Raw genomic sequence first — 22,789 nt, 5'->3', positions numbered from 1 at the left:
ACAGCAGGCTCTAGAGAAAAAGTTGAGGGTGTGGCTATGTAATCTTTTCCTAAAATCTTCAAGAAATCAAAAGATTGGAGTGTATAGTCACAAAAGTTTCCTTTGAAGAGTTTATGAGTGTGACTCACAGATCCCCTAGAAAATCAGAGCGCATCTTAGGAAGCTGGGAGCATTGTCTCATGGCCATCTCAGCAGAAGTCAAAAGCAGAGACAGGATTTTCTAGGGAAGACTTGTGGAAGAGCCTTCTGTCTGATGAAATAAATGCCCATGCTATATATGAGAGATCCACAAAGTTTCTGAGAATTTTATATGTGGAAAAACACTGCAAGTTCGGACTAAAAGTGCCAGTTTGGAGAGAGAATATGAAAGATAAAAAACCCACCAACAAACAACAAAAAACCATTGGTCCTGTAAAAGCTTACAGGCAAGAAACAAGCTTATAAAACTACTCATGTTACTTTTCATGAAAAAAGGAAACATGCTCAGGATGTGAAGCCACAAGCTCAGAGGGTGGAATTAACAGCCACAGGAATGATTCCAGTTGGGCTTCCCTGGTGGCTCAGATGATAAAGAATCTGCCATAAATGTGGGAGAGCTGGGTTTGATCCCTAGGTCAGAAAAAACCCCTGGAGAAGGAAATGGCAACCCACTCCAGTATTCTTGCCTGGAGAATCCCACTGACAGAGGGGCCTGGTGAACTACAGTCCCCGGAGTTGCAAAAAGTTGAACATCACTGAGCAACTAACACACACACACACACACACACACACACACATACACACACGGGATGATTCTAAGGTGCTGATGCCTTGTGAGATTTGTCTGACTCTTGTTGCTGCTTTTATTCTTCCCATTTCCGCTGTTTGTACTGAATGTCTGTAACTGGTATTGTATGTTTATCTTATCATTGTGTATTGGGAACAGTTAACTGGTTTTCTAGTTTCTACAGATGGGAAGGAATTTTGTTCCTGGATGGATTATGCCAACCCTTTGTGACCCCATGGACTATAGCCCTCCAGGTTTCCCTGTCCGTGGGATTCTCCAGGCAAAAATACTGGAATGGGTTGCCATCTCCTACTCCAGAGAATCTTCCTGACACAGGGATCAAACCTGTGTCTCTTAAGTCTTCTGCCTTGGCAGGTGGGTTCTTTACCACTATCGCCACTTGGGAAACAATGCCTAAGCCTCAGTTCAGTTCAGTTCAGTTGCTCAGTCGTGTCCGACTCTCTGCATGCCCATGAATCACAGAACGCCAGGCCTCCCTGTCCATCACCAACTCCCAGAGTTTACCCAAACTCATGTCCATCAAGTCAGTGATGCCATCCAGCCATCTCATCCTCTGTCATCCCCTTCTCCTCCTGCTCCCAATCCCTCCCAGCATCAGGGTCTTTTCCATGAGTCAACTCTTCGCATGAGGTGGCTGAAGTACTGGAGTTTCAGCTTCAGCATCAGTCCTTTCAATGAACACCCAGGACTGATCTCCTTTAGGATGGACTGGTTGGATCTCCTTGCAGTCCAAGGGACTCTCAAGAGTCTTCTCCAACACCACAGTTCAAAAGCATCAATTCTTTGGCACTCAGCCTTCTTCACAGTCCAACTCTCACAGCCATACATGACCACAGGAAAAACCATAGCCTTGACTAGATGGACCTTTGTTGGCAAAGTAATGTCTCTGCTTTTTAATATGGTGTCTAGGTTGATCATAACTTTCCTTCCAAGGAGTAAGCGTCTTTTAATTTCATGGCTGCAGTCACCATCTGCAGTGATTTTGGAGCCCCAAACAATAAAGTCTGACACTGTTTCCACTGTTTCTCCATCTATTTCCCATGAAGTGATAGGACCAGATGCCATGATCTTTGTTTTCTGAATGTTGAGCTTTAAGCCAACTTTTTCACTCTCCTCTTTCACTTTCATCAAGAGACTTTTTAGTTCCTCTTCACTTTCTGCCATAAGGGTGGTGTCATCTGCATATCTGAGGTTATTGATATTTCTCCTGGCAATCTTGATTCCAGCTTGTGCTTCTTCCAACCCAGTATTTCTTATGATGTATTCTGCATATAAGTTATGTAAGCAGGGTGACAATATGCAGCCTTGATGTATTCCTTTTCCTATTTGGAACCAGTCTGTTGTTCCATGTCCAGTTCTAACCGTTGCTTCCTGACCTACATATAGGTTTCTCAAGAGGCAGGTCAGGTGGTCTGGTATTCCCATCTCTTGAAGAATTTCCCACAGTTTATTGTGATCTACACAGTCTAAGGCTTTGGCATAGTCAATAAAGCAGAAATAGATGTTTTTCTGGAACTCTGTTGCTTTTTCCATGATCCAGCAGATGTTGGCAATTTGATCGCTGGTTCCTCTGCCTTTTCTAAAACCAGCTTGAACAACAGGAAGTTCACGGTTCACATATTGCTGAAGCTTGGCTTGGAGAATTTTGAGCGTTACTTTACTAGCATGTAAGATGAGTGCAATTGTGCGGTAGTTTGAGCATTCTTTGGCATTGCCTTTCTTTGGCATTGGAATGAAAACTGACCTTTTCCAGTCCTGTGGCCACTGCTGAGTTTTCCAAATTTGCTGGCATGTTGAGTGCAGCACTTGAACAGCATCATCTTTCAGGATTTGAAATAGCTCCACTGGAATTCCATCATCTCGACTAGCTTTGTTCGTAGTGATGCTTTCTAAGGCCCACTTGACTTCACATTCCAGGATGTCTGGCTCTAGGTCAGTGATCACACCATTGTGTTTATCTGGATCATGAAGATCTTTTTGTACAGTTCTTCTGTGTATTCTTGCCACCTCTTAATATCTTCTGCTTCTGTTAGGTCCGTACCGTTTCTGTCCTTTATCGAGCCCATCTTTGCATGAAATATTCCCTTGGTATCTCTAATTTTCTTGAAGAGATCTCTAGTCTTTCCCATTCTGTTGTTTTCCTCTATTTCTTTGCATTGATGGCTAAGGAAGGCTTTCTTATCTCTCCTTGCTATTCTTTGGAACTCTGCATTCAGATGCTTATATCTTTCCTCTTCTCCTTTGCTTTTCACTTCTCTTCTTTTCACAGCTATTTGTAAGGCCTCCTCAGACAGCCATTTTGCTTTTTTGCGTTTCTTTTCCATGGGGATGGTGTTGATCCCTGTCTCCTGTACAATGTCAGGAACATCTGTCCATAGTTCATAAGGCACTCTGTCTATCAGATCTAGCTCCTTAAATCTATTTTTCACTTCCACTGTATAATCATAAGGGATTTGATTTAGGTCATACCTGAATGGTCTAGTGATTTTCCCTACTTTCTTCAATTTAAGTCTGAATTCGGCAATAAGGAGTTCATGATCTGAGCCACAGTGATCTCCTGGTCTTGTTTTTGCTGACTGTATAGAGCTTCTCCATCTTTGGCTGCAAAGAATATAATCAATCTGATTTTGGTGTTGACCATCTGGTGATGTCCATGTGTAGAGTGTTCTCTTGTGTTGTTTTAAGAGGGTGTTTTCTATGACCAGTGCATTCTCTTGGCAAAACTCTATTAGACTTTGCCCTGCTTCATTCTGTACTCCAAGGCCAAATTTGCCTGTTATTCCAGGTATTTCTTGACCTACTACTTTTACATTCCAGTCCACTATAATGAAAGGGACATCTTTTTTGGGTGTTAGTTCTAGAAGGTCTTGTAGGTCTTCATAGAACCGTTCAACTTCAGCTTCTTCAGCATTACTGGTTGGGGCATAGGCTTGGATTACTGTAATGTTGAATGGTTTGCCTTGGAAATGAACAGAAAACATTCTGTCGTTTTTGAGATTGCATCCAAGTACTGCGTTTTGGACTCTTTTTTTTGACCATGATGGCTACTCCATTTCTTCTTAAGGGATTCCTGCCCACAATAGTAGATATAATGGTCATCTGAGTTAAATTCACCCATCCCAGTCCATTTTAGTTAGCTGATTCCTAGAATGTCAGTGTTCACACTTGCCATCTCCTGTTTGACCACTTCCAATTTGCCTTGATTCATGGACCTAACATTTCAGGTTCCTATGCAATATTGCTCTTTACAGCATCGGACCTTGCTTCTGTTACCAGTCACATCCACACCTGGGTATTGTTTTTGCTTTGGCTCCATCCCTTCATTTTTTGGGGGAGTTATTTCTTCATTGATCTCCCATAGCATAGGGGACCTACTGGCTTGGGGAGTTTATCTTTCAGTGTCCTAACTTTTGGCCTTTTCTTGCTGTTCATGGGGTTGTCAAGGCAAGAATACTGAAGTGGTTTTCCATTCCCTTCCCAGTGGACCACATTCTGTCAGACCTCTCCACCATGACATGTCCGTCTTGAGTAGCCCCACACAGCATGGCTTAGTTTCATTGAGTTAGACAAGGCTGTGGTCCGTGTGATCAGATTGGCTAGTTTTCTGTGATTATGGTTTTGTACCAACACCTTATTTAGATGATGAAATTTGGTACTTTTGGCCTGATGAGATTTAGATAGGATTATGAACTCTTAGCTGATTTTGTTATGAGTTGAGACCTTTAGGAACATTGAGACAAGTTGAATATACTCTTCATTGTTACCTACAAATGAGACAGGCTGTAACAGAAGTGGTCAAAATTGTATATAATATTCGTTTTTCTCTTTCTGACTTACTTTACTCTGTATTAGCCTCTAGGTTCATCCATGTCTCTACAAATGACCCACTTTCAGTCCTTGAAAAATGGTATAGATTATCTTATTTGCAAAACAGAAGTAGAGACACAGATATAGAGAAAAAATGTATGGATACCAAGGGGGAAAGGGAATGATGGGAGGAATTGGGAGATTGGGATTGACATAAATACACTATTGATACTATATATAAAACAGGTAACTTAAAAAAGCAGATAACTACTGAGAACCTACTGTATAGCAAAGAGAACTCTACTTGATGCTCTGTGGTGACCTAAATGGGAAGGAAATCCAAAAGCTATTGTACAGCTGATTCACTTTGCTGTACAATAGAAACTAACATTGTAACACACTGTAACACATTGAAACATTGTAACACAACTATACTCCAGTGAAAATTAATTTTTAAAAAATGAGGCTGTGTGATACTAGATTAGGGGTCATGGTAAAAGTCAAGTAAAAGGATTTAGATCTCATTCTGTATAAAGCAAGAAGTCTCTGTAAAGTACAGCAATAGACAGGAATGGGATCTGTAAAGACAATGGAAATTTTCAAATAAACAACACTCTGTATCCAGACCTCAGTTCCAAACTTAGGAAACAACACTTATTATTTAAAAGGAAGTGGCTGTAGTGTTTATCTCAGACTCTTAGATTATTAAACTGTTTCCTAAGCTTTTCCTTTGTCTAAAACAAGTGCTCTGGTCCAAGAGCACTGACCATCTCATGTAATATAAGCCAAGACTTTGATTGTGACTCTCAAAGAAGAAACCTAGTGTGGTTTTGGTAACAACCATAAGTGAGAATCTGAAAGTTAGGAGTGTGGACTTTGAGCTTCAGGTTCCTCATACAGATGCTCTTAAGTTTGGGGTAGAGAACTGTCTTACTGGTGTTTTATCACTTCATGAATGATGTGTTTTGCAAACTTTCCTATCATGCTTTCCTGGATGTGCCTCTAGTTGATTCCTAGAACTGTAGTCAAATGTATTACAACTCTTGTATTAATCACATGAATGGAAATAGGGGTCCCCACGATGCTTCTCACACTGCTCCTCCCTGCCCCTACCTTTAACGACCTTGTCTCTTTCTGTACCTGTAATTGCCCCACCAGGCTAATACCTCTCAGATCTCCAGTTTTGGTCCAGGCATATAACCTCCTGCTGAATCTCCATCTCAAGACTAGAAGATGTCCTTCAAATTCAAGCTGCCCCCAACATGCACATTCGACCTTCATGTGAAACCTGCTCTCACTTTTATCCCCTAACTCCCCCATGAGTTCTTCATTCATAGAATAGTCCAAGTTAGAATGTTATCTTAATCACTTTTTTTTTTTAACATAGTTTGTTCAATCAACCCCCATGTACTGTTAATTCTGGCTCTTAAATCTCTGCCAGTTCCACACTTCTTTCTCATCACCATTGCCTTAGTTCATGTCTTCAACATCTCTCTCTTTTATATTGAAATATAGTTGATGTATCATACCATATAAGTTACAGGTGTACAATTCAGTGATTCACAATTTGTAAAGCCTATACTTCTTGTATAGTTATTGTAAAATATTGGCTATATTCCCTGTGTTGTACAATATACCCTTGGAGCTTATTTTATGGAGAAGGAAATGAAAACCCACTCCACTACTCTTGCCTGGAAAATCCCATGGACGGAGGAACCTGGTGGGCTACAGTCCATGGGGTCACTAAGAGTTGGACACGACTGAGCGACTTCACTTTCACTTTTCACTTTCACTTTTCACTTTCATGCATTGGAGAAGGAAACGGCAACCCACTCCAGTATTTTTGCCTGGAGAATCCCAGGGATAGGGGAGCCTGGTGGGCTGTTGTCTTTGGGGTCAAACAGAGTAGAACATGACTAAAGCGCCTGAGCAGCAGCAGCAGCAGCTTATTTTATACATACTAGTTGCATATTGGTCTTCGTCATCTCTTGCCTGGACCACTGCTGTAGACTAATAAACGATTAGTGAGTATCAGCCATCAATCACCCAGCAGTCCCCCAGCCCACTCCACCAGCTGCTCATTCCTGTCCGCTTCCGTTCTTGCTTCCACTGGGGTGGTCTCTCAGTCCTGACTCTGGCCACATAGATGTAGAGATGACATTTTCTTGATAACTTTTGGGTCTTGAGTATCTTTTTGTTGGATGGCAGGGCTAAAAGATACAAGCCCACAGAATACAGAGAGTCATCCTTCCAGCCCTGGCAAAGGTGGGAGGTGATAATAAAGTGGGCATAGCTGACATACAATGAGGCCCCAGGTGCTAAGATCTCCATTTTTGCTGAGTCTTGGTTCTTCCCTCCTGCATGAGTTCACCATTTCCTGCAATACTTTCACTTGTGTATCTGTCATAGGTATTATCATTGCTGTCTCCTGACATTTCTAAACAGTCCTTTGATTTCCCATCTCTAGCAGAGACTCGATGGACATGAGTTTGATCAAGGTCCAGGAGTTGGTGACAGACAGGGAAGCCCAGCATGCTGCAGTCCATGGGGTCGCAAAGAGTCAGATGTGACTGAGCAACTGAACTGAACCAAGTAGAGAAAGTTCTAGCTCATTGGCAGAGCAAGTGCCCTTTCTCTCTAATCTCTGACTTCTTCTTTGCCCCGGGGTCATTTAACATCCCCACTAAGGCTATCCAAAGAAGAAAAACAAGCAGATTATGGTTTTCTGAGCACATGTCCTCTTGTATCTGAACATTTGTCAGTGCTTTCTCCCCTTGTCTGCCAGGCCCCTTCCTAAACAAACTCCTTGCTCCCCTGCCTGGGGAGCCCTGAGACCTTTTCTCTGTTGGAAAAGTTATTTCTTTAGATCCCAGCTCGAATTGTCTTTGGGAAATTTCCGTTGGCCAGCCACCCCCTGCTAGTCCCTCAAATAAGATTAATTATTCTTACTCTGTATAATCTCGATGCATTTCCTTCTTTTGTTGTAGTTCTCACATTGTAAGTTAAATTGTTTGCTTAGCTGCCCAGTTTCCTTAGGGAAATGTAAATTCCTTGAAGCTTCGACTGTGCTTCTTCTAGCACAATGCTTGGCATGAGTGGGCACTCAGCAAACATCCATTAACTTGAGAATTTCATTTGAAAAGAAGGTAATGAGGGAGATCTGAGATTAGGCACAACTCCTGTGAATACATGTGACTCCAGCTGATCAGAACTTTTTTTCCTAAGTGCTCTCAAGGGCAATGTCTATTAATGCATCTTGTAATTTTTCTGAGGATCAGGGTCATTGAGCTGTGGTTCCCCAAATCTGCCATGTTAAAACTGGGACGTCCATCAGGGTCAGTCTCTTGTCAGCCTGTCCACTCACTGGGAGCTCTCAAGTAACCAGAGGGGACTGTCTGGGCTAACCAGTGTCCCTCCACATTTTTATATTGAAGTCTTAACCCCTAGTGCCTCAGGATGTGAATATTTGGATTAGGCTCTGCTAAGAGGTAAAATCTGACATCACCAGATGGTCAACACCGAAATCAGATTGATTATATTCTTTGAAGCCAAAGATGGAGAAGCTCTATACAGTCAGCAAAAACAAGACCAGGAGCTGACTGAGGCTCAGATCACAAGCTCCTTATTGCCAAATTCAGACTTAAATTGAAGAAAGGGAAAACCACTAGACCATTCAGGTATGACCTAAATCAAATCCCTTATGATTATACAGTGGAAGTGAAAAATAGATTTAAGGGACTAGATCTGATAGACAGAGTGCCTGAAGAACTATGGAATGAGGTTCGTGACATTGTACAGGAGACGGGGATCAAGACCATCCCCATGGAAAAGAAATGCCAAAAAGCAAAATGGCTGTCTGGGGAGGCCTTACAAATAGCTGTGAAAAGAAGAGAAGCGAAAAGCAAAGGAGAAAAGGAAAGATAAAAGCATCTGAATGCAGAGTTCCAAAGAATAGCAAGAAGAGATAAGAAAGCCTTCCTTAGCCATCAATGCAAAGAAATAGAGGAAAACAACAGAATGGGAAAGACTAGAGACTTCTTCAAGAAAACTAGAGATACCAAGGGAACATTTCATTCAAAGATGGGCTAGATAAAGGACAGAAATGGTATGGACCTAACAGAAGCAGATTTTATTAAGAAGAGGTGGCAAGAATACACAGAAGAACTGTACAAAAAAGATCTTCATGACCAAGATAATCACAATGGTATGATCACTGACCTAGAGCCAGACATCCTGGAATGTGAAGTCAAGAGGGCCTTAGAAAGCATCACTACAAACAAAGCTAGTGGAAGTGACGGAATTCTAGTGGAGCTATTTCAAATCCTGAAAGATGATGCTGTGAAAGTGCTGCACTCAATATGCCAGCAAATTTGGAAAACTCAGCAGTGGCCACAGGACTGGAAAAGGTCAGTTTTCATTCCAATCCCAAAGAAAGGCAATGCCAAAGAATGCTCAAACTACTGCACAATTGCACTCATCTCACATGCTAGTAAAGTAATGCTCAAAATTCTCCAAGCCAAGCTTCAGCAATACATGAACCGTGAACTTCCAGATGTTCAAGCTGGTTTTAGAAAAGGCAGAGGAACCAGAAATCAAATTGCCAACATCTGCTGGATCATGGAAAAAGCAAGAGAGTTCCAGAAAAACATCAATTTCTGCTTTATTGACTATGCCAAAGCCTTTGACTGTGTGGATCACAATCAACTGTGGGAAATGCTCAAAGAGATGGGAATACCAGACCACCTGACCTGCCTCTTGAGAAACCTATATGCAGGTCAGGAAACAACAGTTAGAACTGGACATGGAACAACAGACTGGTTCCAAATAGAAAAGGAGTACGTCAAGGCTGTATATTGTCACCTTGCTTATTTAACTTCTATGCAGAGTACATCATGAGAAACGCTGGGCTGGAAGAAGCACAAGCTGGAATCAAGATTGCCGGGAGAAATATCAATAACCTCAGATATGCAGATGACACCACCCTTATGGCAGAAAGTGAAGAGGAACTCAAAAGCCTCTTGATGAAAGTGAAAGAGGAGAGTGAAAAAGTTGGCTTAAAGCTCAACATTCAGAAAACGAAGACCATGGCATCTGGTCCCATCACTTCATGGGAAATAGATAGGGAAACAGTGGAAACAGTGTCAGACTTTATTTTTGGGCTCCAAAATCACTGCAGATGGTGACTGCAGTCATGAAATTAAAAGACACTTACTCCTTGGAAGGAAAGTTCTGACCAACCTAGATAGCATATTCAAAAGCAGAGACATTACTTTGCCAACAAAGGTCCATCTAGTCAAGGCTATGGTTTTTCCTGTGGTCATGTATGGATGTGAGAGTTGGACAGTGAAGAAGGCTGAGCACCAAAGAATTGATGCTTTTGAACTGTGGTGTTGGAAAAGACTCTTGAGAGTCCCTTGGACTGCAAGGAGACTCAACCAGTCCATCCTAAAGGAGATCAGTCCTGGGTGTCCATTGGAAGGATTGATGCTGAAGCTGAAACCCCAATACTTTGGCCACCTCATGAGAAGAGTTGACTCACTGGAAAAGACCCTGATGCTGGGAGGGATTGGGGGCAGGAGGAGAAGGGGAGGACAGAGGATGAAATGGCTGGATGGTATCACTAACTCGATGGACATGAGTTTGAGTAAACTCTGGGAGTTGGTGATGGACAGGGAGGCCTGGCATGCTGCAATTCATGGGATCGCAAAGAGTCGGACATGACTGAGTGACTGAACTGAACTGAACTGAACTGTCTTCTAATCCTTTGGTAACACACTTGTGGTCATTTGCAGCTTATGTCCAGCAGAAGGTTGCCAAGTTCTAATGGGTCTGTCTGCCCAATGTTTCTGGCACCCATGCCATGGACCCTCTTCATTCTGGCCCTGGAAAATTGTTGCCAAGACTATAACTTCAAATTTCTTCCATTGCAACTACTTTCCCCATAAACATTATCTCTTTAGTTGAACCACACTGGCGTTTGCCTCACCATACTCTCTCCTGCCCTAGGAAGCTTGCTCATGCTGTTTTCTTTGCTTGGAATGGGCGTGCGTGCTAAGTCACTTCAGCTGTGTCCAACTCTTTGCGACCCCATGAACTACAAGCCACCAGGGTCTTCTGCCAATGGAATTCTCCAGGCAAGAATACTGGAGTGGGTTCCCATGCACTTCTCCAGGGGATCTTCCTGATCCAGGGATTGAAACTGCATCTCCTTTGGCTCACTCATTGCAGGCAGATTCTTTACTACAGAGCCAGCTGGGAAGCCCCCTTTGCTTGGAATGCTTTTGTCAGACAGCCTCAGACTATTGGCTTCCCCACATGTTAGGGTTTGAATTGTGTCCCCCAAAAAGTCATGCGTTGACATCTTCACGCCCAGTGCTTCACCCCCAGTGCTTACCAGAAGTAGGATCATTGCAGATGTAATTAGTTGAGAAGAGGTTATACTGGAGTAGGCCAGGCTCTTAATCCAATACAGCTGATGTCTTTATAAAAAGGGGGACATTTGTGACAGAGGATAAAGAATATGTAGTACATATATACAATGGACTATTACTCAGCCATTGAAAAGAATGAAATATGCCATTTGAAGCAACATGGATGGACCTAAAGACTGTCATGCTGGGTAAAGTAGGTCAGAGAAGGAGAAATATTTTATGGCATACTGCCCGGGGACCAGCCCCGGCTGATCCAGGGTATTCGAAGGAGAGACGGCGTAGGCCAAGATCAGGAAACAATTGCTTAATTAAATGTTAATTAAGGATATAAAGAGTAATAGAATGAGGATAGCTCAGTGAGGAAATTCAGTGGAGAAAAGAGGCTGAATAATTCAGCCAGAAGGTAAGAGAAAGAACGACATGGGGAGACCAAGTTTCGGTGAACAAGGCCCGCACTTTATTTTCCAAAGTAGTTTTTATACCTTAAGTTATGCATAGAGGATAATGGGGGAAGGGGTAGAGTCATGCAGCAAGCCAGGCTTTCTTCCTGCAAACTTATCATATGCAAAAGCTTAGGTGATTTGCATCATCTTCTGGCCTGGAGGCCTTTTCCTCTAAAGGTGATTATTCTAAAGTCAGGCGCCAGCCTCCAAAAAGCATTTAGATAAAGTTGCATTCCTACAGCGCAAAGGTGTGGTGGGCTATAACAAGAAAAAGAATTAACTCAAGGGTCCCAGGTTACAAACATTAAAGCTACTATTTACACCAATTATATTAATCAATACACTGCCAGGGACACAGCAGGTAAGGGATATGGAGACTTAGCAGCAAACATTGGCCCAACAAGTGAAAATCCCTTCACCAATACAATTTCTAATCAATCTTTTAACTGCTCAAAGGAATCTGTATTTAGACAGTTTAGAACATCTCATGCCTCTCAGTTTGGAGGCTCTGAGCAATCACATGTGGCCGGAAAAACCTATTCAGGCAGGCTAGAGGACTTCCAAGGGAGTTTGTAGGTTGAAACACTGTCACACCCAGGAATTAACTGGAGCTGTAAGCTAACTCTTTTTTCAGAGAGAGGTAGTGGGGGACAGCCCCCCGTAAAGTCAGAGGTGTAGGTGAAAGCACAAAGCAGAAAGTAGGCAGACTCTGCTTTTGGGGGTAGATTGCTCGAGAATTTCCAGGGAGACTCCTGAGGCTTGATCCCGCCTTTGCGTATGCCAAGCCTCCTTCCTCCTGACCTTTGCCAGAGGCGGAGCTCGCTCCCCGCAGCATACCTTATATGTGAAATCTAAAAAGAAATGATACAAATGCACTTCCAAAAGAGAAGGAGACTCACAAACTTAAGAACAAAGTTATGGTTGCTGGGGGTGGGAGAAGGATAGGGGAAGAGATAGGAAGTTTGGGATCGACATGTACACACTGCTATATTTAAAATGGATAACTAGGAAGGCCGTACTGTTGCACAGGGATCTCTGCTCAATATTATGTGGCAGCCTGGGTGGGAGGGGGCTTTGGGGGAGAATGGAGACATGAATATGTATGGCTGAGTCCCTTCACTGAAGCTTCACCTGAAGCCATCACAACTTCCTTAATGTTACTCTACTTTAAAATAGAATAACTTTTTTAAATAAAAAGGGCACATTTGGACAGAGACACAGGCACACAGGGAAATGCTGGGTGAAGATGGAGGCAGAGGTCAGAGCCAAGTTGTTTTCAGTCGCTGAGTTGTGCCTGGCTCTTTGAGACCCCATGGACTGTAACCTGCCAAGCTCCTCTGTCCATGGGATTCTCCAGGCAGGAATACAGGAGTGGGTTTCCATTCCCTTCTCCAGAGGATCTTCCCCACCCAGGGTTCAAACCCGGATCTCCCACATTGCAGGCAGATTCTTTACCATCTGAGCCACCAGGGAAGTTCTCCAGATTCCAAAAGCCAAGGGGCCTCCTTAACTGCCAGAAAACCACCAGAAATGAGGGGAGAGCCTGGAATAGATTCTGCCTCACAGCCCTCCAGAGGAATTAACCCTATGAGCCCTTGGTTTTGACCTCTAGCCCAGGCTGAGAGAATAGATTCTGTTGGTGAACCCACCCAGTTTGTGGTACTGTTACAACCCCCTGGGGAATGAATACACCATCGATACACTCTGTCCAACTTCTCCTGCTCAATCATGACCATGATGATAAGAATTTATTCAATGTCTGTCTTTCCCATTAGCTTCTAAAGACTGTAAATGCACTGAGCTATGAAGGGCTTCCCTCATAGATCAGTTGGTAAATCATCTGCTTGCAATTCAGGAGACCTGGGTTCGATTCCTGGTTTGCGAAGATCCCCTGGAGAAGGAAATGGCAACCCACTCCAGTATTCTTGCCTGGAGAATCCCATGGACAGAGGAGCCTGACAGGCTGCAGTGCACGGGATCACAGGAGTAGGACACGACCTAGTGACTAAACCACCACCACCACCATAAATGCAAGAGTAACATGTGTTGTCAAGTATTAAGAGAACTCAGTGCTCAGCATAGTGTCTGCTTAATAGTTAGTGTATGAGATAAAAAAGGAAGGAAAAAAGTGAATGGGAGAAAAGTCAAAAATTATGAACTAGTTTTCTTCCTTTGAATTAGGAGAAATATTATCATATTTGAATTGAAAGTTTTCTGTTCAGTCCTGCTCAGAGATCTACAGGTTTCCACAGGAGCAAAGTTTGAGAAACACTATTCTAAACTAAGTATGGCATTGCTCAGACGGTAAAAGAAAATGCCTACAATATAGGAGACCCTGGCTCAATCCTGAGTCGAGAATAACCCCTGGACAAGGGAATGGCTACCCACTCCAATATTCTTGCCTGGAGAATTCCATGAACTGAGGAGCTTGGTGAGTTGTACAAGTCCATGGGGTCACAAAGAGTCATACACGACTCTCCAAACCAAATGTACTGTTTGTTGTTGCTCAGTCACTCAGTTGTGTCTGACTCTTTGCAATCCCATGGATTGCAGCATGCCAGTACAGTCTTTCTTGTCCTTCACCACCTCCCAGAGTTTGCTCAAACTTATGTCTATTGAGTTGGTGATGCCATCCAACCATCTCATCCTCTGTTTCCCTCTTCTCCTGCCCTTAATCTTCCCCAGCATCAAGGTCTTTCCCAGTGAGTCAACTCTTTGCATCAGGTGGCCGAAGGATTGGAGCTTCAGCCTCAACATCAGTTCTTCCAATGAATATTCAGGGTTGATTTCCTTTAGGATTGACTGGTTTGATGTCCTTGCAGTTTAAGGGACTCTCAAGAGTTTTATCCAGCATCACAATTTGAAAGCATCAGTTCTTCAGTGCTCAGTCTTCTTTATGGTCCAACTCTCACATCTGTACATGACTACTAGAAAAACCATAGCTTTGACTACACAGACCTTTGTCGGCAAAGTGATGTCTCTGCTTTTTAATATGCTGCTAGGTTGGTCATAGCTTTTCTTCTAAGGATCGGGCATCTTTTAGTTTCATGGCTGCAGTCATATACTGTTTACTTCCCCCCAATTCTCTTCATTTTCACGTCTCTCCACCCTGCTCCTTCTGCCTGGAGTTTTCATGACTCCTGTTTTCCATATCCGAGGTCTCCCCATCCCTCAGAACTTAGCGTACTCCATCAGGAGCTCCTTGGTGTCCTGTTTCAGTGGGTCTCAGATCTCTCTGGCCCCTAACACACTTGTGCTGCGTGCACACCACCAGCAGAAGGAGAAGTTGGAAAACGTGGACCCAGCTGTGTATTTAGAGGCAGAGCTTGGTAAATGGTTTATGCAGTCTCTGTCACAGCTCTTTCCAGACGATTATGGTGTGTCCTCATGAAGGGGTTTCTCACCACGGTTGATGCAATCTTTCTCTTCTGAAGCTCCCAGATATGGTAAGTCCCTGTATGTGAACAAGTTCCATTCCAAAAGTGCGTCTGTAAGTCCCATTTGTTTGTAAGCCCAGCAAAGTTAGCCTAGGTACCCAGCTAACACAATCGGCTATATATTAATAGTACTGTATTCTAATAAGTTTATAACACTTCTCTCACAAATGACACGTAAAAACAAACACAAAAGTAAGTAAAACACTTTTAATCTTACAGTAGAGTACCTTGAAAAGTACAGTAGTATAGCGTAGCAGCTGGCATACAGGGGCTGGCATCAAGTGAACAGGCAGGAAGTGACTTTTTGGAGAACCATATTCCCTAATGATTGTTATATTATGATGTATTATGCTATGCTACGTTTTGTTTCCTTCCTTTACATTATATTGTATTATATGCATCTGCTGGGCTGTCAGTCAGGGCGCATTGCACCCTTTGGCCACAAGGAGGCACATTTCCCAAGCTGTTTCAGTCACCTGCTGCCATTTCTTCAGTACAGCCACGGGTTAGGCTCTTCACTGAAGCTGAGACTATTGGAATCCTTCCTTGGAATTGTTTAAACCAACCATTGAGGGTAGAGTCGGGTTGAATAACTTTTCCTTCTTTGGGTTCATGAAGTGGAAGAATATTGCTCTGGGATTATAGCAATGACTTTCCTGCCAAGAAAGTTCACTTGCAGACACAGCCCAGGGGACCCCATCAGGTATGATGGAGTAGGATTGTTCTGGAAGTGTTGTTTCTTGATTCTGGCTCCCAGATACACAAGCTAAATAACAGGAGTCTCCCATACTCTACTTTGCTCAAAAGTCACAGTATGAATTAGGGTTCTCCAGAGAGTCAGACAAATAGGAGATTGGTTCATTGATTGAAATTGGTTCACTTCATTATTGAGGCTGCAAAGCCTCAAGATTTTCAGTTGGCAAGCTGGGGACACAGGCTTCCCAGGTGGCACTAGTGGTAAAGAACCCACCTGTCAATGCAGGAGATGTAAGAGACACATGTTTGATCCCTGGGTCAGGGAAGATCCCCTGGAGGGGAGCATGGCAACCCATTTCAGTATTCTTGCCTGGAGAATTCCCATGAACAGAGGAGCCTGGTGGACTGTGGTCCATAGCGTAGCAAAGAGTCGGACACAACTGAAGTGACTAAGCATGCATGCAAGCTTGGGATACAGAAGATTCAATAACATCAGTTTCCGTCTAAAGGCAGGCAGGCTTGAGATTCAGAAAGAGTCAGCGATCCAGTTTGAGTCTGAAGGCAGGAAAAAGACCAATGTCCCAGCCTCAGGGTAGTCAGGCAGGAGGAATTCACTCTTACTCAGCCTTTTGGTTCTATTTAGAGATTCAAATCGGAGAAGGCAATGGCACCCCACTCCAGTACTCTTGCCTGGAAACTCACATGGACGGAGGAGCCTTGTAGGCTGCAGTCCATGGGGTCACTAAGGGTCAGACACGACTGAACGACTTCACTTTCACTTTTTGCTTTCATGTGTCGGAGAAGGAAATGGCAACCCACTCCAGTGTTCTTGCCTGGAGAATTCCAGGGATGGGGGAGCCTGGTGGGCTGCCATCTATGGGGTTGCACAGAGTCAGACACGACTGAAGCAACTTAGCAGCAGCAGCAGCAGAAATTCAAATAACTGGATGGGGCCCACTCACATTAGCAGTCAGGCAGGAGAATTCTCTTACTCAGGGGAGGGCCAGACTTTGTTTTATTCAGGCCTTCAACTGATTGAATGAGGCTCACCTACATAGGGGAGGGCAATCTGCTTTATTCAGTCTGTCTATTCAGATGTTCATCTCATCTGAAAATGCCCTCACAGACACACTCAGGATAATGTTTGAGCAAATATCTAGGTACCCTGTGGCCCAGTCAAATTGACATAAAATTAACCATCAAAAGTCCAACCCTTGTCAACTTGGAACTCATATACATCTCAAAATTAAATCAATTTAATCTCGAAATACAAATACACATATACATACATTCATAGCAAAACAAGGAGGAGATATTCATAACAATCATAATGTTCATCTCTGTAACTGGTTGCATGGTTATAGCTGGTATTTATAACTACCTTCATCCACTACCCATTTCATAGTCCCTTTGCCTTTAGCAAGCACCTCAGCTGACTGTGGTTCTTCACCTTGGGGTGGGGGTTAATCCACACTTTCATTCCTGAAGGGTCTGGGCCATTAGAAGTCCTGCCTGGATGGGGCTGTTGAAGCTTCCCATTGGTCTTCATCACAGGCCTTGGTGATACTAAGAGATCCCCAAAGGGATCTTCGGTATTTGACATGGATGCTTTCTTCCCTCCATCATGGAGCAGTAGCCCAATTTCCCCCAGGTAGTCTGGATCAGTCACCCCCACCAGCACAGTGACTGCCCCCTTTGCCTCTTGATTTAGATGAATGAAGAGCCCAAAGTGGCTGTCATGCCACAGCCTTGGCTTCCAGTTCAAAGGACTCATTCATCTCCTGGTGGAAGGGACATAAAGTTGAATCAAGTTAAATTTACCAACATAGACTCATCAAGTAGAGGTTCTGCATTTAGTGTTCCAGCTCAAGGAGTTATCAAGGTCTTTTCTTTTCAAACCAAACAATTGAATTTATTGATTGGCTGAACCATGGACCAGAAAATGAACCACACTGAATACGTTGGAAGTGCTCAACATACTTTGGTTTAATCCTTTGGAAAGGATTGAAAGCTATTCAAAACCATTAATTTGCAAATAAACATTGTAGACTTTTAATTTCTCTTTAGTATTTTCATTTTTTATTCTTTTGATTTTTCTAGGTGCCAAATTTAGCAATTTGTAATTATGCCTCCCTCCATTGCAAAGTGATCTTTTTATTTCTCTAATTTCATGGATCAACATTTCCAAGTCATACCTAATAATAGTGCTCCTGGTGAGTATCACTGCCACATTCCTTGAACTTTAAACAAAGGACCTCAAGTGGTTCTCCAACTTTCTTTAAATATATAATTGTAGTGAAATACACATGATATAAAATTTCCATCTTAACCATTTTAATGTTTACAGTATAGAGGTATTAAGAACACTTACCTTGTTGTGCAACCATCACCATCATCCATCTCCAAAATGTTTATTATCTTGCAAAACTGAAACTTTATACTCATTAAACAAGAACTCCTCATTGCCTACCCTCACACCTCCAGCCCCTGGCAACTACTTTTCTACCTTCTATGATTCTGACCATACTAGCTGCCTCATATAAGTGGAATCATGCAGTATTTGTCTTTTTGTGACTGACTTATTTCATTTAGCATAATGTCATCAAGGTTCACTCATGCTATAGCATGTGTCAGAATTTTCTTTTTTTTTGGCCACACACTGCTAGCCATCCCCACCTAGGGATCAAACTTGTGCCCCCTGCATTGGAAGCTCTGAGTCTTAATCTCTGGATCATTTAAATTATTTCCACCTTTTGGATACTATGAACAGGGCTGCTAAGAAATGAGTGTACAAAGCTTGCCCACTTTTTAATTAGAAATTTATATGGTCAGGAGGCTACATGGACTGAAATAAGATTTGGCAGGGTGGATCTGATTCAAGGCCAAGTTTCCATATTGGAGACCAAGGTGGCACCTGAGGTTCAAACTTGAAAACTTGGGTGAGGCCTAGGCCATTATAGTGAAGGGCAGGAGGCTGGGGGTTAAAAACACTTAGAAAAGTTAAAACTCTGGCACCATGGATAGGAGAGGAAAGACAAGGAAAAACATAGGGGATAGACGGGTCTGCAGGTCCATCTGCAGGTTGGGAGCCTTCAGCAGATTAGATGCCATGTGGACCAACCAAGATCTAAACAACTCCTTCCTCCAGGATTTTAGAACATGTGTCTTTGGCTGGAACAAAGCCCTTTGTGGCTAGTCTAGGCCACACAATTATGATTAGGTAATTATCATATCAAAGCTATGGGTGATAATAGCTACCGTTCATCAAACTTCTCATGGTATAGGAAGTAAGATGGGCTTTCCAGTTCTTATCTCACTCAATGATCTGGGAAGTTCACTCACAGAGAAGAGAGTTCAATAAGTAGGTTGTGGTTACAAGCTGGCTGGATTCAAGCCCAGACATTTGACTCATGAGCTGGGCTCGTCACTAACTACTGTGCTATCCAACCTCTCTTACTGACCCACAGCTGGTAGATCATTGGAAATGAGCTTAGTCACCTGGAGTCTTTCAGACTGCAAATCAAGGGCCATCATATTTTTTATTTTTTTATTTATTTTTTTAAATTTTATTTTATTTTTAAACTTTACAATATTGTATTAGTTTTGCCAAATATCGAAATGAATCTGCCACAGGTATACCCGCGTTCCCCATCCTGAACCCTCCTCCCTCCTCCCTCCCCTACCCTCCCTCTGGGTCGTCCCAGTGCACCAGCCCCAAGCATCCAGTACCGTGCATCAAACCTGGACTGGCGACTCGTTTCATACATGATATTATACATGTTTCAATGCTATTCTCCCAAATCTCCCCACCCTCTCCCTCTCCCACAGAGTCCATAAGACTGATCCATACATCGGTGTCTCTTTTGCTGTCTCGTACACAAGGTTATTGTTACCATCTTTCTAAATTCCATATATATGCGTTAGTATACTGTATTGGTGTTTTTCTTTCTGGCTTATTTCACTCTGTATAATAGGTTCCAGTTTCATCCATCTCATTAGAACTGATTCAAATGTATTCTTTTTAATGGCTGAGTAATACTCCATTGTGTATATGTACCACAGCTTTCTTATCCATTCATCTGCTGATGGGCATCTAGGTTGCTTCCATGTCCTGGCTGTTATAAACAGTGCTGCGATGAACATTGGGGTACACGTGTCTCTTTCCCTTCTGGTTTCCTCAGTGTGTATGCCCAGCAGTGGGATTGCTGGATCATAAGGCAGTTCTATTTCCAGTTTTTTAAGGAATCTCCACACTTTTCTCCATAGTGGCTGTACTAGTTTGCATTCCCACCAACAGTGTAAGAGAGTTCCCTTTTCTCCACAGCCTCTCCAGCATTTATTGCTTGTAGACTTTTGGATCACAGCCATTCTGACTGGCGTGAAATGGTACCTCATAGTGGTTTTGATTTGCATTTCTCTGATAATGAGTGATGTTGAGCATCTTTTCATGTGTTTGTTAGCCATCTGTATGTCTTCTTTGGAGAAATGTCTATTTAGTTCTTTGGCCCATTTTTTGATTGGGTCATTTATTTTTCTGGAATTGAGCTGTAGGAGTTGCTTGTATATTTTTGAGATTAGTTGTTTGTCCATTGCTTCATTTGCTATTATTTTCTCCCATTCTGAAGGCTGCCTTTTCACCTTGCTAATAGTTTCCTTTGTTGTGCAGAAGCTTTTAAGTTTAATTAGGTCCCATTTGTTTATTTTTGCTTTTATTTGCAATATTCTGGGAGGTGGGTCATAGAGGATTAGGCTATTGGTTCTTCAGTTCAGTTCTTTTCAGTTCAGTCGCTCAGTCATGTCTGACTCTTTGCGACCCCGTGAATTGCAGCACGCCAGGCCTCCCTGTCCATCACCACCTCCCGGAGTTCACTCAAACTCATGTCCATCGAGTCGGTGATGCTATCCAGCCATCTCATCCTCTGTAGTCCCCTTCTCTTCCTGCCCCCAATCCCTCCCAGCATCAGAGTCTTTTCCAATGAGTCAACTCTTTGCATGAGGTGGCCAAAGTACTGGAGTTTCAGCTTTAGCATCATTCCTTCCAAAGAACACCCAGGGCTGATCTCCTTTAGAATGGACTAGTTGGATATCCTTGCAGTCCAAGGGACTCTCAAGAGTCTTCTCCAGCACCACAGTTCAAAAGCATCAATTCTTCGGCACTCAGCTTTCTTCACAGTCCAACTCTCACATCCATACATGACCACTGGAAAAACCATAGCCTTGACTAGATGGACCTTTGTTGGCAAAGTAATGTCTCTGCTTTTTAATATGCTATCTAGGTTCTTAAGCCTGGCTATATCTCAGGATCACTGGGATGCTCTTCAAAATACAAGAGACCTGGGTTTCACCTCAAGTAAATTTTGAGTCCCATGATTTTGTAGCCTGTTCTAGTGGCTATTTGGAAACTATTTTTAATAATATGTTGTCAATTAAAAATAGAATCTGTTCTCACATTGACATATATCATTGTTCTATGCTGGAGAGAAACACAAGGAGAACCTGAATAAGAAGAAGCCAAGATTGAGTCCAGGCTGGACCTTGGGGAAAGGCCATATAGGTAAAGAGATTTCATTGCAAATTAATCAGAATCAGACATTATGTATCTATCTATCTATCTATCTATCTATCTATCTATATATGATGAGATGGTTGGATAGCATCACCAACTCAATGGACATGAGTTTGAGTGAACTTCAGGAGATAGTGAAGGACAGGGAAGCCTGGTGTGCTGCAGTCTATGAGGTCGCAATGAATTGGACACGACTTAGCAATTGAACAACAGCAATATATTAATTAAACTAATTAATTAAACAATATATTAATATGTATATAGTGTTTATAGTGTTGGCCAGAAAATTCATTTTTACATAAGATGTTGTGGGAAAACTTGAACAACCTTTTTTGACCAGCACAAAATATAAATTGAAGCAGTTTCATGATTACATGAACTTTAAAATTGGGAGGAGTACAGATGGATGGATAGATAGATGGATGCATATATGCATAGCTCTATCTACCTCAGTTATCACTTTGGTTTTGGGGACATATCTATCCCCTCTCCCCAGAATCTAGATTAAGTCATCTCCTGGAAACCATTATGAAAACCAATGAAGCACAAATAAGAAAACCTTTTTTTATCGACTGCATCTCGTATTATTCTTTCTTTTAAAATAAAGAAAGAGGAAATTGGCCTTTGCTTTTAAAAATCCTATGGAAGGAGTAACTTACTCATTGGAGCATCAAGAAAAAATAACTTCTGAGGTGGACTTTGTCACCTAAGGTAAAAGTCAGAGTGGGAATTCTCTGAGCTCCAAAGATCGTGGAAATTTGCTGGGTAGATTCCAGCTGGTGCCTTTATTGACTTTATTTGTGCTCATGAGCCTAGAGGAGGTGGTGCTCTGTTGGGAAGAAAATGGTTAATGTTCCGGTTTACCTCCATTTTCCCAATGAGCAAATCTAAAAAATGCTCCCATCTTGTTCAATTTAAATGCTGTTCTGCGCTTCCGGCCAGAGTGCTTGTTCACTAAGATAGTGGCCAAGTGGGTAATTCCTGGCTTAGGACTTGCACATCTGGTGGCCTTTCAATCTGATGGCATGTGATTACAGTAGGGGCAGCCAGGCAATTGGGGATTAAAGGGATGTTGTTTAATCTTCCACCATATGTTCCCACTTAACCTCTTTTTCTCTCTCCCCAGCACCCGCACACACAGGAAGCCGGCTTCATCCCTCCTACAGCTGCTGGGCTCACCTGATGGTGGTTTAGTTGCTAAATTGTGTCCGACCTTTGCAGCCCCATGGGCTGTCACCTGTCAGGCTTCTCTGTCCATGGGATTTCTCAGGCAAGAATACTGGAGTGGGTTGCCATTTACTTCTCCAGGGGATCTTCCTGACCCAGGGATTGAACCAGAATCTCCCGCGTTGCAGGTGGATTCTCAGCTTCTTACAAACTGAGCCATCATGGAAGCCATGGGCTTTCCTGAAGAGTCCTGTAAAAACAGGTCATCTGCTGCCTTTTGGTATTCAAACATTCTTATTTACCCTTCTCACTGTCCCTGGTATCTTCAAGATGTATTTAGATGTCTATTACTTTAATCAGTATGATCATGACCCAGAAAGCAAAGAGTCTTAAAATTCATTAAGTTTCCCTGGGAAACTTACCAGCTCTCTCTTCCTTGTAGTGACTGCTACATC

Source organism: Bos mutus, chromosome 1 (genome assembly GCF_027580195.1).
Source record: "Bos mutus isolate GX-2022 chromosome 1, NWIPB_WYAK_1.1, whole genome shotgun sequence".
Classification (NCBI taxonomy): Eukaryota; Metazoa; Chordata; class Mammalia; order Artiodactyla; family Bovidae; genus Bos; species Bos mutus.
The sequence above is the reverse complement of the archived record's forward strand: the minus strand, read 5'-3'. Positions refer to the sequence as shown.